The sequence below is a fragment of the Panthera uncia genome, assembly GCF_023721935.1.
Source record: "Panthera uncia isolate 11264 chromosome C1 unlocalized genomic scaffold, Puncia_PCG_1.0 HiC_scaffold_4, whole genome shotgun sequence".
Taxonomy (NCBI): Eukaryota; Metazoa; Chordata; class Mammalia; order Carnivora; family Felidae; genus Panthera; species Panthera uncia.
This window is the reverse complement of record NW_026057585.1, coordinates 40759467-40774481: the sequence shown is the minus strand read 5'-3', so window position 1 is coordinate 40774481 and position 15015 is coordinate 40759467. Positions and strand designations below refer to the sequence as shown.

Sequence of the window (15015 nt, the reverse complement as noted above, 5' to 3'; positions counted from 1 at the left end):
GTGCTGACAGCTGGGAGCCTGGAGTCTGCTTCAGATTCTGTCTCCCTCTCTCTCTGCCCCTCCCCCGCTCATGCTCTGTCTCTTAAAAAATATATAAAATAAAATTCAAAAAAAATAAAATAAAATAAAATTATGTCCTCAAAGGGACAACATTATCTCAGGTTGAAAACAACATCTTCACAAAATCCTTTCAGCAACCCTGACGTAGAGTACCATTATTATCTTAATTGCATATAAGACTAAGAGTAGACTGGCATAATGAACTCAAGGGGCTACTTTAAGGATGAAATGAGGTAGCACATGTCAAGTGTGTACATACACACACACAGTACTACACATATGCATATAATTTTATTAGGCACTCTGCAGCATCCCTTTATGTACTTCTTTTTAGATGACCAGTAAGGTCTCATACCTCTCTCTCCCATGAGACCACCAGTTTAAGACTGAGGTAGTTTCCCACATCAATTACAACTTTCCTAATTATCTTCAGGAGTTTCCTCAAATTCCATTAAAATAAACAGAAGGCAAAATGTTTTGTAACCCCAATATACTTAACTTCTTCCAAGACATCACAATATTATAAATGTAATTTATGAGAATGATAGGAATACTATAATGTCACTAAATTTTATCTATCTCCCCTGCAGATCTTATGAATCATAGAGCTAACTGATTTACAGCATTCAACGCATAGAAATCTCACAACTGGTTCAAGTAAAGTGAGTGATTTCCAAGTAAAATCTCAAGTTTAAGTCAGTACTTCCAGATATTTCTTGGATGTGTACATTCTTAACAATAAGGTTTTTCATGCCTTTAGTTCATCCTTGGGGTTTGAGAACACTATTTTGGAAAAAATTAAGAAACTTACTAGGAAAGAATAAACACTTATAAATGTGCTAAAATACTAGCCCATTAGTAAACACATTAAACAGAAAGTTTCAATCAAATGAGTCAAATATTATCTTGCAACCGACAAAATACAACAGAAATCACTCCGGGGGTTAATACTGAATAAATCATTATCTCTAAACATTATTTTTTTTTTAATGTTTACTCATTTTTGAGAAAGAGAGCATGAGTGGGGAAGGGGCAGAAAGAGAGAAAGAGAGAAAGAGAGAGAGAGAGAGAGAGAGAGGATCTGAAGCGGGCTCTGCACTGACAGCCGCAAGCCCAATGCGGGGTTGGAACTCATGAACCATGAGATCATGACCTGAGCCCAAGTTGGATGCTCAACCAACTGAGCCACCCAGGCACCCCTCTAAACATGAAATTATTACATAAGATTAAACAAGCCATGTGCCAGACTTTCAGATGCATGAAATTTAACTTAAAATAACTATTAACGTTTTCCATTTCTTATTTATGTTTGTGAAAGGTCTGGCAATCTTTCCCACCCACCTCTCACTTCCTTCTGTGCTTAGATATTTCTTCCTTCTTATCCAATTACCTCCACTGCCAGCCATGATGGAGTGACAGGAACCAGATTTAGCCTCTTTAAATAACTAAAAAGCTAGACAAAATATATAAAATAACGGTTATCAGGCACTGGAAAGTAGGCAACAATTACCCCAGCTTACGCCTAGAAAGAACTTCTAGGCCACAGTGCACGTAGGAGAAAACCCAGTGTCCAGCAGTCTCCTTGAGTTGAAGGGGTAGTGTTGAAAATGCAGAGGCACCAAGGTGGCTAGAATTCACAAGGCAGAGTAACAGAGAGGAAAGAACTAAACACAAAGCAAATAAACTCATGAGGTTTGTAGAGGGCTACCATTAGGTCTTCAGCTGAGTACTTATGAGCATGTGCATGTGATTAAACTACCCTAAGCAGGGGAAAGAATTACTGGAAAAGAATAGGTAGAACAACTCTGGAAGCCAACACAAGTTTGTTTGTGTCCCCACCAGCCAGAGTTTAAAGAGTTCATAATACACGGGGAATAAAGTACTCAGAGGGTATTACCTCAATAATAGGAAAATGTATCCCTAAAGACTACTTTCGTTCTGCCTTTAAAAAGGTCAAAATGAGTATTACAGAGTCAAATTATTCTCAAGGAACATAACTGTGCCCCAGAACAAAGGAATGAAAAAAACCCCAGCACCTGACAAGATTAAAAAAATTACAATGTCTGGTATCCACTCAAAAACTACAAAACAAAAACAAGGAAAAAAAAGAGATCCAGAGATAACACAGAAGACAGGATAAAGCATAGACGTTTTTAAATTTTTTTTAATGTTTTTAAGTTTATTGTTTTTTAGAGACAGAGAGCAAGTGGGGGAGGGGCAGAGAAAGGGGGAGAGGGGGAGAGAGAGAGGGGGAGAGAGAGGGGGGAGAGAGAGGGGGGAGAGAGAGGGGGGAGAGAGAGAGAGAGAGAGAATGAATCCCAAGCAGGCTCCACACTGTCAGAGCAAAGCCTGATGCAGGGCTCAAACTCACAAACCGTGAGATCAGATCTGAGCCAAAACCAAGAGTTAAATGCATAACCGACTGAGACACTCAGGCGCCCCAAGGATACACATTTGTTTAAAGTAATCTGTACAGGGGCGCCTGGGTGGCTCAGTCGGTTGAGCGTCTGACTTCAGCTCAGGTCACGGTCTCGCGGTCCGTGAGTTCAAGCCCCACATCGGGCTCTGGGCTGATGGCTTGGAGCCTGGAGCCTGCTTCCGATTCTGTGTCTCCCTCTCTCTCTGCCCTCCCCCATTCATGCTCTGTCTCTCTCTGTCTCAAAAATAAATAAACATTAAAAAAAATTTTTTTTAATAAAAAAATTTAAAAAAATAAAAAATAAAGTAATCTGTACACCCAACATGGGACTCAAACTTACAACCCTGAGATAAAAAGTCGCGTGCTCTACTCACTGAGCCAAACAGGCGCCCCAAGATACATATTTTTTTTTTTCAACTTTTTTTTTTTTTTAATTTATTTTTGGGACAGAGAGAGACAGAGCATGAACGGGGGAGGGGCAGAGAGAGAGGGAGACACAGAATCGGAAACAGGCTCCAGGCTCCGAGCCATCAGCCCAGAGCCTGACACGGGGCTCGAACTCACGGACCGCGAGAACGTGACCTGGCTGAAGTCGGACGCTTAACCGACTGCGCCACCCAGGCGCCTCCCAAGATACATATTTTAAAGAGAAACGTGAAGGATAGAAGATAAAAGACCTAAAGCAAATTTCTAAATGTTAAAAAAAAAGTCTTAGGTGAAAAATACAGTGTATGAGATGAACAGCAGATTAGACAATGCAAAAGAATAATGAACCTAAAGACACAGTGAAAGAAACTATTCAAATTGAAATACAAAAAAAAAAATTGAGAAATTAGAGTATCACTCAGATGGGTAGAAAAGTCCAAATTTGATGAAAACAAACACAACAAACTTGAAGCACAAGACATATAAACAAATTATATCATGGCACACTAAAAACAAGCTGCTTAAAACCAATAATAAAAAGAACATCTTCAAAGTAGCCAAAAAAGGCCAATAACATATTCTGGAAACAATACAAGCCAGAAGACCATGGAGCAACATCTGTACAGTACTGAAGGAACACTGTCAACCTAGAATTCCATACCTAGGAAAACACCTTGCAAAGTAAGGGCAAAATAAAGACTTCTTATACAAACGCTGAAAGAATTTATTACCAGCATACCTGCACTATAGAATGTATGTATGTGTTTCAATATTTTTTCTTGTTCATATAATCAAATATAGAAAGAGACATATATGGCCTTTTTTGGGCAATAATACAGACATCCCTCTATCTCAACTTTTTCTTGAATACACATGTCATGATGCATACACTGCATAAATCATGCAATTAATTCTTCTACTGATGAATATTCACTTTGTTTCCACATTGTTATTAAAAATAATCATGGGAGCACCTGGGTGGCTGAGTCAATTAAGCATCCAACTTCGGCTCAGGTCATCATCTCACAGTTTGTGGGTTCAAGCCCTGCATCAGGCTTTGTGCTGACAGCTCAGAGACTTCTTCAGATTCTCTATCTCCCTCTCTCTCTCTACCTCTCCCCAACACACACACTCTCTCTTAAAAGTAAACTTAAAAAAACTTTTTTGTAAGTTTATTTATTTTGAAAGAGAAAGAGTGGGGGAGGGGCAGAGAGAGAGGGATAGAGAGAGAATCCCAAGCAGGCTCCACACTGTCAGAGCAGAGCCTAATGTGGGGCTTGATCCCACAAACCATGAGATCATGACCTGAGCCAAAGTCGGATGCTTAACCAACTAAACCACCCAGGAGCCCCTAAAAAAAATTTTATAATAAAAAAAATTTTTTTAATATATTTAATCATACATGTGAAGATTATTTATGAACTCTATTCTATTCTACTGGTCTATGTCTGTCTTAGTACCAATACTATTAACTTTCTTATGGTAGCCTTTATCATTAAAGCCCTTAATTTTTTTAAATCAAACATGTCTCTTATAACAGCTCTGAGTTTCTGATCTTAAAATTTCATTTGGGCACCTGGGTAGCTCAGTTGGTTAAGCATCTGACTTTGGCTCAGGTCACGATCTCATGGTTCATGAGTTCAAGCCCTGCACTGGTCTCTGCACTGACAGTGTGAAGCCTGCTTGGGACACTCTCTCACTCTCTCCCTCTACCCCTACCCCACTTGTGTGTCGTCTCTTTCTCAAAAATAAATAAATAAACTTAAAAAAATTTTCCTTCATCCTTGTTTATATACCTAACGCTATAGAATAACCTTAAATATTTTTTTTAAACAAGGCTTTAAAGACAGGAAGACCTGTCTTTAAAGACCTGTCTTTAGAGACCTTAAGACAGGAACCCAATGTTATTTTCTTCCAGATGGGCTGACAGTTGTACCAGCACCACTTACTACACAATCTACCCATTACCCACTGAATTATAATACTATCTTTATTACACTTGCACATATTTCTGGATCCCCTATTTTGTTCCACTAATCTACGTATGCCAATACCATAGTTATTTATTTTTTAATGTATCCCTGAATACTTTTAAGTGTATTTATTTTGAGAGCACAAGCGTACACCCACACACAGGCAAGTGGCAGGGGGCAGAGAAAAAGAGGGAGAGAGAGAGAATCCTAAGCAGTCTCTACACCACCAATGCAGAGCTCAATGTGGGGCTCAAACTCACGAGCTGCAAGGTCATGACCTGAACCAAAGTCGGATTCGTAATCAACTGAGCCACCCAGGTGCCCCACCAATACCATATTTAATCTGAATACAAAAAATGTAGAATATTTTGATAACTGTAAGGCATTCCTCCTTCACTATTCCTTTTCAGTTTCCTTGGCTATTCTCTGAATACACTGGAAACATGATAGTTTTACCTAGTTTTCCAATATCAATACTAATTACTTAATTTTACTGTTGTAATGCATTTACTAGAATCTCTAAGACCATCTTGAATATAAAGTGGGGGCATCTGGGTGGCTCAGTCAGGTAAGCATCTGACTTTGGCTCATGTCATGATCTCACACTCCATGGGTTTGAGCCCCACATCTGGCTCTCTGCTGTCAGCACAAAGCCTGCTTCAGATTCTCCGTCTCTCCCCCCTCCTCTCTCCCTTTCCCCCACTCATGCTTTCTCAAAAATAAACATTAAAAAAATATATTTATATAAATATATACACATATACATACACACACACACACACACATACACACACACACACATGTGACTGACTGTGAGGGGCCCTAGGTGGCTCAGCCAGTTAAGGATCTGACTTCGGCTCAGGTCATGATCTCACACTTCTTGGGTTCAAGCCCCACATCAGGCTCTGTGCTGACAGCTCAGAGCCTGGAGCCTGTTTCAGATCCTGTGTCTCCCTCTCTCTCTGCCCCTCCCCCACTCATTTATTCTTTCTCTCTCTCTCAAAAATAAACAAACATTTGGGGTGCCTGGGTGGCTCAGCCGATTAAGCATCCGACTTCGGCTCAGGTCATGATCTCAAGACTCATGAGTTCGAGCCCTGCAATGGGCTCTGTGCTAACAGCTGGGAGCCTGGAGCTTGTTTCAGATTCTGTCTCCCTCTCTCTCTGCCCCTCCCCCACTCACACTCTGTCTCTCTCTCTCTCTCTCCTTCAAAAATAACCATTAAAAAAAATTTTTTTAAGAAAAGAAATAAACATTAAAAAATTTAAAAAATAGGGGCACCTGGGGGGCTCAGTCAATTAAGGGTTCGACTTCAGCTCAGGTCATGATCTCACGGTTAGTGGGTTTAAGCCCCACATCAGGCTCTGTGCTGACAGTTTAGAGCTGGGAGCCTGGAGCCTGTTTCAGATTCTGTGTCTCTCTCTCTGGCCCTCCCCCGCTCGTGTTCTGTCTCTCTCAAAAATAAATAAATGTTAAAAAAGGTAAAATAAAATAAAAATAAAGAAATAAAAGTGATTGTGAGCAACCATGTCTGGGTCCTTATTGTGATGGTTTTGCTATTCAGGACATTTGCTATAATTTCCTCCTATTCTTAATTTACTTTTGATTTTTTTAAAGTAAACTATAGGTCCAACATGGGGCTTGAACTCACAACCCTGAGATCGAGTGACATGCTCTACTGACTAAGCCAGCAAGGCACCCCTAATTAGAAACAATCTTAATGAACTTTATTAAATGTACTTCTCAGCAGCTACTGATGGTTTAATATATTCCTTACTTCATCCGATTATATAATCTATTAACAGATTTGATATAAATAACCCTTGCATTGGTGTAATATACCCTATGGGTCAAAATGTACTATTAGCCTGTTGCTTCATATCTAGATTCCACTGTGTATTTCTATTTAGAGATTTTGCAAGTGAAATTGGCCTTTTTGGGTAACATTTTTATCAGGGATAAAAGTTATGCATGCTTCACAGAATGCATTTAGTAGCTTTGCATCTTCTAGACCACAAAAAATGTTCATTATCATTATTATATGTTATTTATAAATTAAATGAAACTCAGTTGTGAAACTATCTGCTATGCTGCCTCTTTGAAGGACACATCTTTTTTTTTTTATTCCTTTTTAATGTTTCTTGAGAGAGAGAGAGAGAGAGAGAATATGAGTGGGGAGGTGCAGAGAGAGAGACACACACAGAATCTGAAGCAGGCTCTAGGCTCTGAGCTGTCAGCACTGAGCCTGATGTGGGGCCCGAACTCATAAACCTCGATACCATGACCGGAGCTAAAGTCAGGCACTTAAACTACTGAGCCACCCAGGGACTCAGGACATATCTTCAATCATCTTTAAATTCCTTAGTGAGAATGGGTCAATTCAAGTTTTTCACTTCTTGGGTCAATTTTACTAATTTATATTTTGCTATTAAATTATGCATGCCCTCTCAATTTTCAACTTTGGCATTATAGCATGGTTGTGATATTCTCAAGAAAATTTGCATAACATTTCATTAATCTCTCCTATATCCAGATATCTATGATGTTTCCTTTCTCATTCCTAATCTTGAGTGTTTTTACTTGAATTCTTTTTTTCCTTCTATAGCAGGTTTATCTAGTTCATTGGTCTTGGCAAAAAGACAGCTTTGCAATTTATCCTTTCCACTATTTTTTGTTCTGCTGCTTCCAATTCCATTAAAGTTTTATCTTTAATTTCCACGTCCTACTTGGTTTTGGTTTTATTTTCTTAATCCCTAAATATAAGTACTAAACTCTCTTATTTTTTTACTTAATAAAAGTATTTAATTTGATTACATTTTCCTCTAATGTTTACCAAATAAATGGAAATGTTCTCATGGCTTTCTAGACAGTCTTAATCTCACTTTGATTTTAAAATGTTTTAAGTCCACCATTAGAAGAATGGATATACAAATGGCACATTCACAACTAAATACAACACAATAGTTTAACTGCATGACATGGATGGATAATTAACCAACAGAGAAAGCTCTAAAGGACATAAGTTGGATTGGGAAAAAAGGAAGCTATAGAATGATACATACTGTATAAAACCACTGAAGTAAAAATTTTAAACCAGCATTACAGCACATTATATCTGGATACAGATACATCCTATAAAAATACAAGAGGTATTGCAGGTTGTGCACTCTGAATGTTGCCTCAGAACAAAGAAATGGGGACCGGGGAATAAATTCTCTGCTTTAGTATCTGGTATTAATTTTCTGGTATATAAACAATTTAATGAGAATTAATAAATATAAACAAAAGCTAACAATTTGAACCAAGGCTATTTAGTATTCCTTAACAATTAAACACAACACTATCAAAATAGAAGGCCCTTAATATTCTAGTTACCTAGTTTTACTCAATTAATTCAGTATGGTAAAAAAAAAAAAAAAAAAATCACTCTTTTATTCCTTCTTTTGATAAAGATTTACTGAGAGTAGGCTATTTAGATATAAGGGAGTAAGACAACAGGGGTTCTAAGCTACTTCAATTTCTTCTCCAGCATATACCAAAAGAAAGAAGGCATGCATGCTTTCATTCTGGCCTGACAGTTTGTCCAGGGAAGACAGGTACTAGGCATTAGAGAAGACAGACAACATAAAGGCAGTAAAAATGAATGTATATGAAAATGCTATTTGTTCAGTATATAGATGTATATCCAACAGAAGTCTGAGACTCCTCTAGAAGCGTGTGGTTCACAAGATGGGAATCACTATGGAGCACAAGAAAATTCAAGCTCTGCATGGAAATTAAGGCTTTCCATAATTTGACCTCAATTTGTCCTTACCTTTACAATCTTTTATCTGGCAACCTTTTCCTCTGTCTAGCCTAGCTACAGTATTTGAAATTTTCTCAGCCTTATAATGATAGTAATAACCCCAACTAAAAAATGTTTCTGGCTGAATTCACACACTATGACGCACAGCTCAATTGCCTATCTATAGATTCAAAACTGCTTCTGAAGATGATACTTTTAAGTGGGGGGATGGGAGAAGGGAAATACCATGGCAGTAAAATCAAGTTTCATGCCCAAACTTCTGGCCTTGCCATCCGAATAAGACCAGATATTCAAATTTTAGGAAAAGCACAGGGACCTGTGTTATTAATATATGTTACACATCAAGACATAGTTGGTGACCTAATGAGAACCTTTTAATATTGGGAAACTGCCTGCATTCCACTGTCTAGTCTAACCTGAAAGGTAAATATAAAGTCATATTCAAGCAACCATGAGAAAAGAATTAGGAAAACTGGTAAATAACAGTAATAGAGAAGATTGATACGAATCCAGAAGGTCTCTACTAGCAGGTGGCAGAACTGTTCGTACTTTTAACAAAAATCTGGATGAATATACAGAAGGCAGGCTAGTGAAATATAGTTATATAATTATTTTAAAAAAGATTTTTTTTGGGGGGGTGCCCAGCTCAGTCAGTAGACTCTTGATCTCAGGGTAAGTTCGAACCCCATGCTGGGCACAGAGTTTACTCAAAAAATAAAAATAGGGTGGGGCGCCTGGGTGGTTCAGTCGGTTAAGCGTCCGACTTCAGCTCAGGTCACGATCTCGCGGTCCGTGAGTTCAAGCCCCGCGTCGGGCTCTGGGCTGATGGCTCAGAGCCTGGAGCCTGCTTCCGATTCTGTGTCTCCCTCTCTCTCTGCCCCTGCCCCGTTCATGCTCTCTCTGTCTCAAAAATAAATAAAATGTTAAAAAATAAAAAATAAAAAAAAATAATAATAAAAATAAAAATAGGGACACCTAGGTGGCTCAGCTGGTTGAGCATCTGACTCTTGATTTTAGCTCAGGTCATGATCTCAAGGTTCATGAGTTTGAGGCCTGCAAAAGGCTCTGTGTTGACAGCAGGGAGCCTGCTTGGGATTCTTTCTCTCTCCCTCTCTCTGTCCCCCCACCCCACTCTCTCTCCCCCCTCTCTCTCAAAAATAAACATAATAAATAAATAAATAAATAAATAAATAAATAAATAGGGCACCTGAGTGGCTCAGTAGGTTGAGTGCCCAACTCTTAGTTTTGGCTCAGGTCATGATCTCAGGGCTGTGGGATCGAGCTCCCCATCAAGCTCCGTGTGAACACAGAGCCTGCTTGGGATTCTCTCTCTCCTCCTGCTCCTCTCCCTCACGTGCGCTCTCTCTCTCTCTTTCCCTAAAATAAATGAAACAAATATTTTAAGTTTATTTGAGAGAGAGGGCACGTACATGCCAAAGACAGTGGGGGAGGGGTAGAGGAAGAAATAGAATCCCAAGCAGGCTCCATGCTGTCAGCACAGAGCCCAACATGGGGCTCAATCAAACCCACAAACCATGAGACCATGACCTCAGCTGAAATCAAGAGGTAGACACTGAACTGACTGAGTCACCCAGGTGCCCACAAAAAGATTTTTTAAAGACATAAATAAAATTAAAACATAAAACCTAAAAACTGAATAAAATCGTTATCTTTCTTACATGTTTTTTTATAGATGATGGAGATTAAAGAGTACACTTATGATGAGCACTGAGTAATGTACAGAATTGTTGAATCACTATATTGTACACCTGAAACTAATATACCATTTTATGTTAACTATACTGGAAATAAAATTTATTATGATGAGGGGAACCTGGGTGGCTCAGTCGGTTGAGCATCCAACTCCTGATATTGGCTCAGGCTGTCATCTCGTGATTGTGAGGTCAAGCCCCAACATAGCAGTCTGGACTGAGCATGGAGCCTGCTTGGGATATTCTCAATCTCTCTCTCTCTGCCTCTCCCCTGCTCACACTGTCTGTCTCACAGTAAACATTTAAAAAGATAAAGTATGTTATGACGAGCACTGGATGTTATACATAAGTTATGAATCACTGAATTCTACTCCTGAAACCAATATTACAATATACATTAACTAGAATTTAAATCAAAATCTGAAACAAAAACAATTTTTAACTTAATAAAAAATAAACTGAAAAAATAGTTTTTAAAGAAAAAATAGGGGCGCCTGGGTGGCTCAGTCGGTTGAGCGTCAGACTTCAGCTCAGGTCATGATCTCGCGGTCCCTGAGTTCGAGCCCCGCATCAGGCTCTGGGCTGATGGCTCAGAGCCTGGAGCCTGCTTCCGATTCTGTGTCTCCCTCTCTCTCTGCCCCTCCCCCATTCATGCTCTGTCTCTCTCTGTCTCAAAAATAAATAAATGTTAAAAAAAAAAAAATTTAACAAAAAAAAAAAGGAAAAAATAAACTTTAGAAAAATGAACTAAAATTAAAGATGTTGATACAATATTCTAAAGGAGGGTTCAAAGAATCTACTATCTAAAGTGATGGTAAATGTATATGTATATATATGTATACATACACACACATATATGCTAATATATATATATATATATATATACACTTAATACAGGGTGAGATAATAAGCAATCAATAAGTAAATATTAACCACTATGCAAGCAATTCAAAGCATGGACATTTAGAGAGAAAGCAAAGGTTGGAGGACTTTACATATGTGTTCCAATTATTTGGACATAATGATCAAAGTATGAGGGATCCTTTCTTTTTTATATAACCAGAGAAAAGTGAGAAATAGCAAACCCAATCAATGGTGAAGATTTTCAGTGATTAGAGCTACGCAAAAATGGAGGGTCCAATCTTGGGAAATAGGATGTTGCCCATCATTGTTACCAGAGGCTGGATGACCACCTGTCAGAGGTATTCCAAAGGACAGTATTTTGCACTAAAAAGTCAATTCTAAGATACTCTAATTTAGAAAAATTAATTTGCCTGTCAGAAGTTTCAATTTAGACTACTGTTTCACCACAACTAATCTGACTAGACCAAGTGGCACTATTTTAAATATTAGGCTTTAGAATTATTTAACAGCAAAAATGCAATATTGTAATAAGCTTATGGCTAATTTTTCCATATTTACCATAGAAGAAAACTGCTATACAATAAAAGCAAGCAGAAAAAAACTGTTTTGATAAGTGGAAATATTAATGAAAAGAGTGCAAAAACAAAAAGAAAAGTTTACTTCATTCTAAATCAATCTACAGCTAAGTGTTCATGGAGACTTTTTAACCTATGAAATCTGCTGATGACCACTTTAAAGAAATTTCTTGTTTCTTGTCCTTTAAAACAATATTCTAGCTGGGGCGCCTGGGTGGCTTGGTCGGTTAAGCGTCCGACTTCGGCTCAGGTCATGTCTCACGGTCCGTGAGTTCGAGCCCCGCATCGGGCTCTGTGCTGACAGCTCAGAGCCTGGAGCCTGTTTCAGATTCTGTGTCTCCCTCTCTCTCTGCCCCTCCCCTGTTCATGCTCTGTCTCTCTCTGTCTCAAAAATAAATAAACGTTTAAAAAAATTAAAAAAAAAAACCAACATTCTAGCAAACACAAACTCCTTCAAATCTTCACACAGGTCTCACAGTTCTATAACTCCTTCCCTATTCGTTAAGATTCAAACCATAACATAGAAAAAGAAATGTAACGCTAATTTTCTAGTTTCCATCTTTCTAAAAACATGTGCCTTTGACCCTTAACAGTCTAATCAATGGCAGAGCCTTATTAAATCTATTGAGAGAACTATATAAGCTCCTGATTTCTCTACCTGCAATGTATCTGTTCTAGAATCTATTCTTAACATTGACACAATAAATCATCCAAAAGCATCTCTCTGATCTGATAACTCTCACTCTAAATAAAGTGAAATTTGTAATTAATTAGCATTTCCTACAAAGAAAAAAAAAATCTGTCCAATAATGGCAAAGTACAGTCAACTGTCACTTTATCTAGTTGAAATACCTGTAACAAACACTAGGGAAAGAAGAGAAAGGAGGGGGAGAGAAAAGAGAGAGAGGAAGAGAGAGGGAAAACAAGAAAGAATGAATATGACAGAGTTCTGAGAGAGGTTCAAACCAGCTGAGGTAATTTTCACCCTAAGTCACTTCTGAGCAAGATGGAGAGGTGATTAAGCAACAGTATGTTGGCATTATGGGATAATCATTAAAATCACTTATGAAGACACCTTAGAAACATGAAAAAACAAATGCAACCACCATATTCAAATGAAAACCACTCTAAGAATTAATTTTGTCTTTTTTGTTTGTTTACCAGAATATTGGTGATTATAAAAAAGAATCAAGGGGCGCCTGGCTGGCTCAGTCACTAGAGCATGAAGCTCTTGATCTCGGGGTTGTAAGTTCGAGTCCCACATTGGGTGTATAGATTATTTAAAAAAATAATAAAATGTTTAAAAGTAAATAAATTTTAAAAGAATCACAATTTATTCATCAAAATTTATTCCTCTACTAAAAATATCAGAAATTCTTCAAGATTTTATAGTTAAAACTGTAGTGAATGGTCTTATTTTATATCACACTCAGTCCCATATTTTCATATTACCATATTTCAGGAATGTGCTAGGCCCTGGTAATACAGAGATCTAAGTAACAAAGACTTATGATCAAGATGGGCCAAACAATGTAAGTGTAGTCAGGGTGGCAGCACTGCTCAAATCCCCAAAGTACTTTCCCTTTTGAATGGCCATACACTCTCTATTAATGCTCTTCAACACCCTGAAATTTTTATTCTCCTGAAGTAACTAATGTGAGTATCAGTGACCTTCCGGCAACCCTCCTCAATCACAAGTTAACTTTCAAATGTCAGAGCCATCTTGGATTCCCTCCTGTACACATCCTGTATTCTATCAATTACTAGATTCTCTGTGCTTTTTCACCAATTTTCCTCAATTCACATTTCTTCTTCTAGGTTTCCACAAAAATTGAGGCTTTTATTGCACAACTGAATTATTTAATGAGAACACATATTAACAGAGTTAAGATCTGGTCCCCTATCCCTTCAGCTCATCTCAGTATTCACTTGCAGTCTGGTAAGGACATTATCTGAGCACACACTCACAACTTCCCACCTCCACCACTCCTCTGCTTCTAAATTCTCCAGCACCTCAGGAGCTTGCCTAACCTTAGCCAAGGCAACTAACTGTGCGCAAGGCATTTCAAAGACAATCTCAATCAGTGAGGTCCAGTAGGAGAAAAACTCTTCAACTCCCCTTCATTTGGCAGGACAATTCTGAGGCAGTTCTACAAAAATCTCCATAGGATTAACCTCCCCAGTTGCCCATTAGTTGGCTTTTCTTTCCCCTTCCCTCTTTTTTTTTTTTTTTTGGTGCAAAAAGGTGATTTTATTAAAACATGGGGGCAGGACCCATGGGCAGGAAGAGCTGCACCCTTCCTTGACTCTTTGCCCACTCTCTCACTGCAACTTCTGGCGTCTCACCTGCATACGTGTCTTTTGTTTTTTTCATTTAAGTAAGCTATACTGCCCAACATGGGGCTTGAACTCACAACCCCAAGATCAAGAGTCACATGCTCTACTGACTAAGCCAGCCAAGCACCCCTGAACCCATGTTCTTATCTCAAGGCCTACTTTCAAGATAGCACATCAGAGAAACTTACGAGGGCCACAGAAATAATACTCTGGACATCATAACCTAAAGCTGCCCAAGCAGTCTCCTGGTCTCAACCTACTCCCAATTACAGCTCATTCCGCATTCATGTGCTAACACATACCTCTTCTGATCAAACACCTTTAATGAAGTCTTTCATAATTTGTCTTTTTCACCTCCTATTACTAACTTATATAAAACATAATAATTTACTATCTGCCAAATTATTCTACTAATCCTTTCTTAAATATAACTTGTACCTTTCCAGGAACCCAATTATCTTTTTTTTTTTAATGTTTACTTATTTTTGAGAGAAAGAGCACAAGTGGGGGAGAGGCAATGAGAGAGGGAGACACGGAATCGGAAGCTGACTCCAGACACTGAGCTGTCAGCACAGAGCCCAACACATCGTCCAACTTTCAAGGTGTGAGATCATGACCTGAGCCAAAGTCATCCAACTGAGCCAACCAGGCACAACTATCTTTTCATTTTAGAAATGTCCTACGGAATTCTCGTATCGAAAACCTTTCAAAGCTCACTCATCTCAAGTACTATCTCTACCAAGACTCAATCACAAGTAATATCTCCCTCACCTAAATTCCTGATTATAATACTCATATGGTACTTACAGCGGGGGGGGGGGGGGGGGGGGGGGGGGGGGGGGG

The 15015-nt window shown here is 38.6% G+C and overlaps 1 protein-coding gene across 3 annotated transcripts in view; it reads right to left on the bottom strand.

Annotated features, from left to right (window-relative positions):
• Positions 1 to 15015, bottom strand: part of USP33 (ubiquitin specific peptidase 33) — a 64202-nt gene that overhangs the window by 45975 nt on the left and 3212 nt on the right. Inside the window, exon 1 of one of the 3 annotated variants that reach the window (XM_049616971.1) lies at positions 1402 to 1893. The exons of the other annotated variants lie outside the window; for them this stretch is intronic. The gene's annotated coding sequence lies outside the window, so the exon portion shown is untranslated. Of the gene's footprint in view, positions 1 to 1401; positions 1894 to 15015 lie in introns of those variants that run through there. 3 annotated transcript variants of the gene reach the window in all.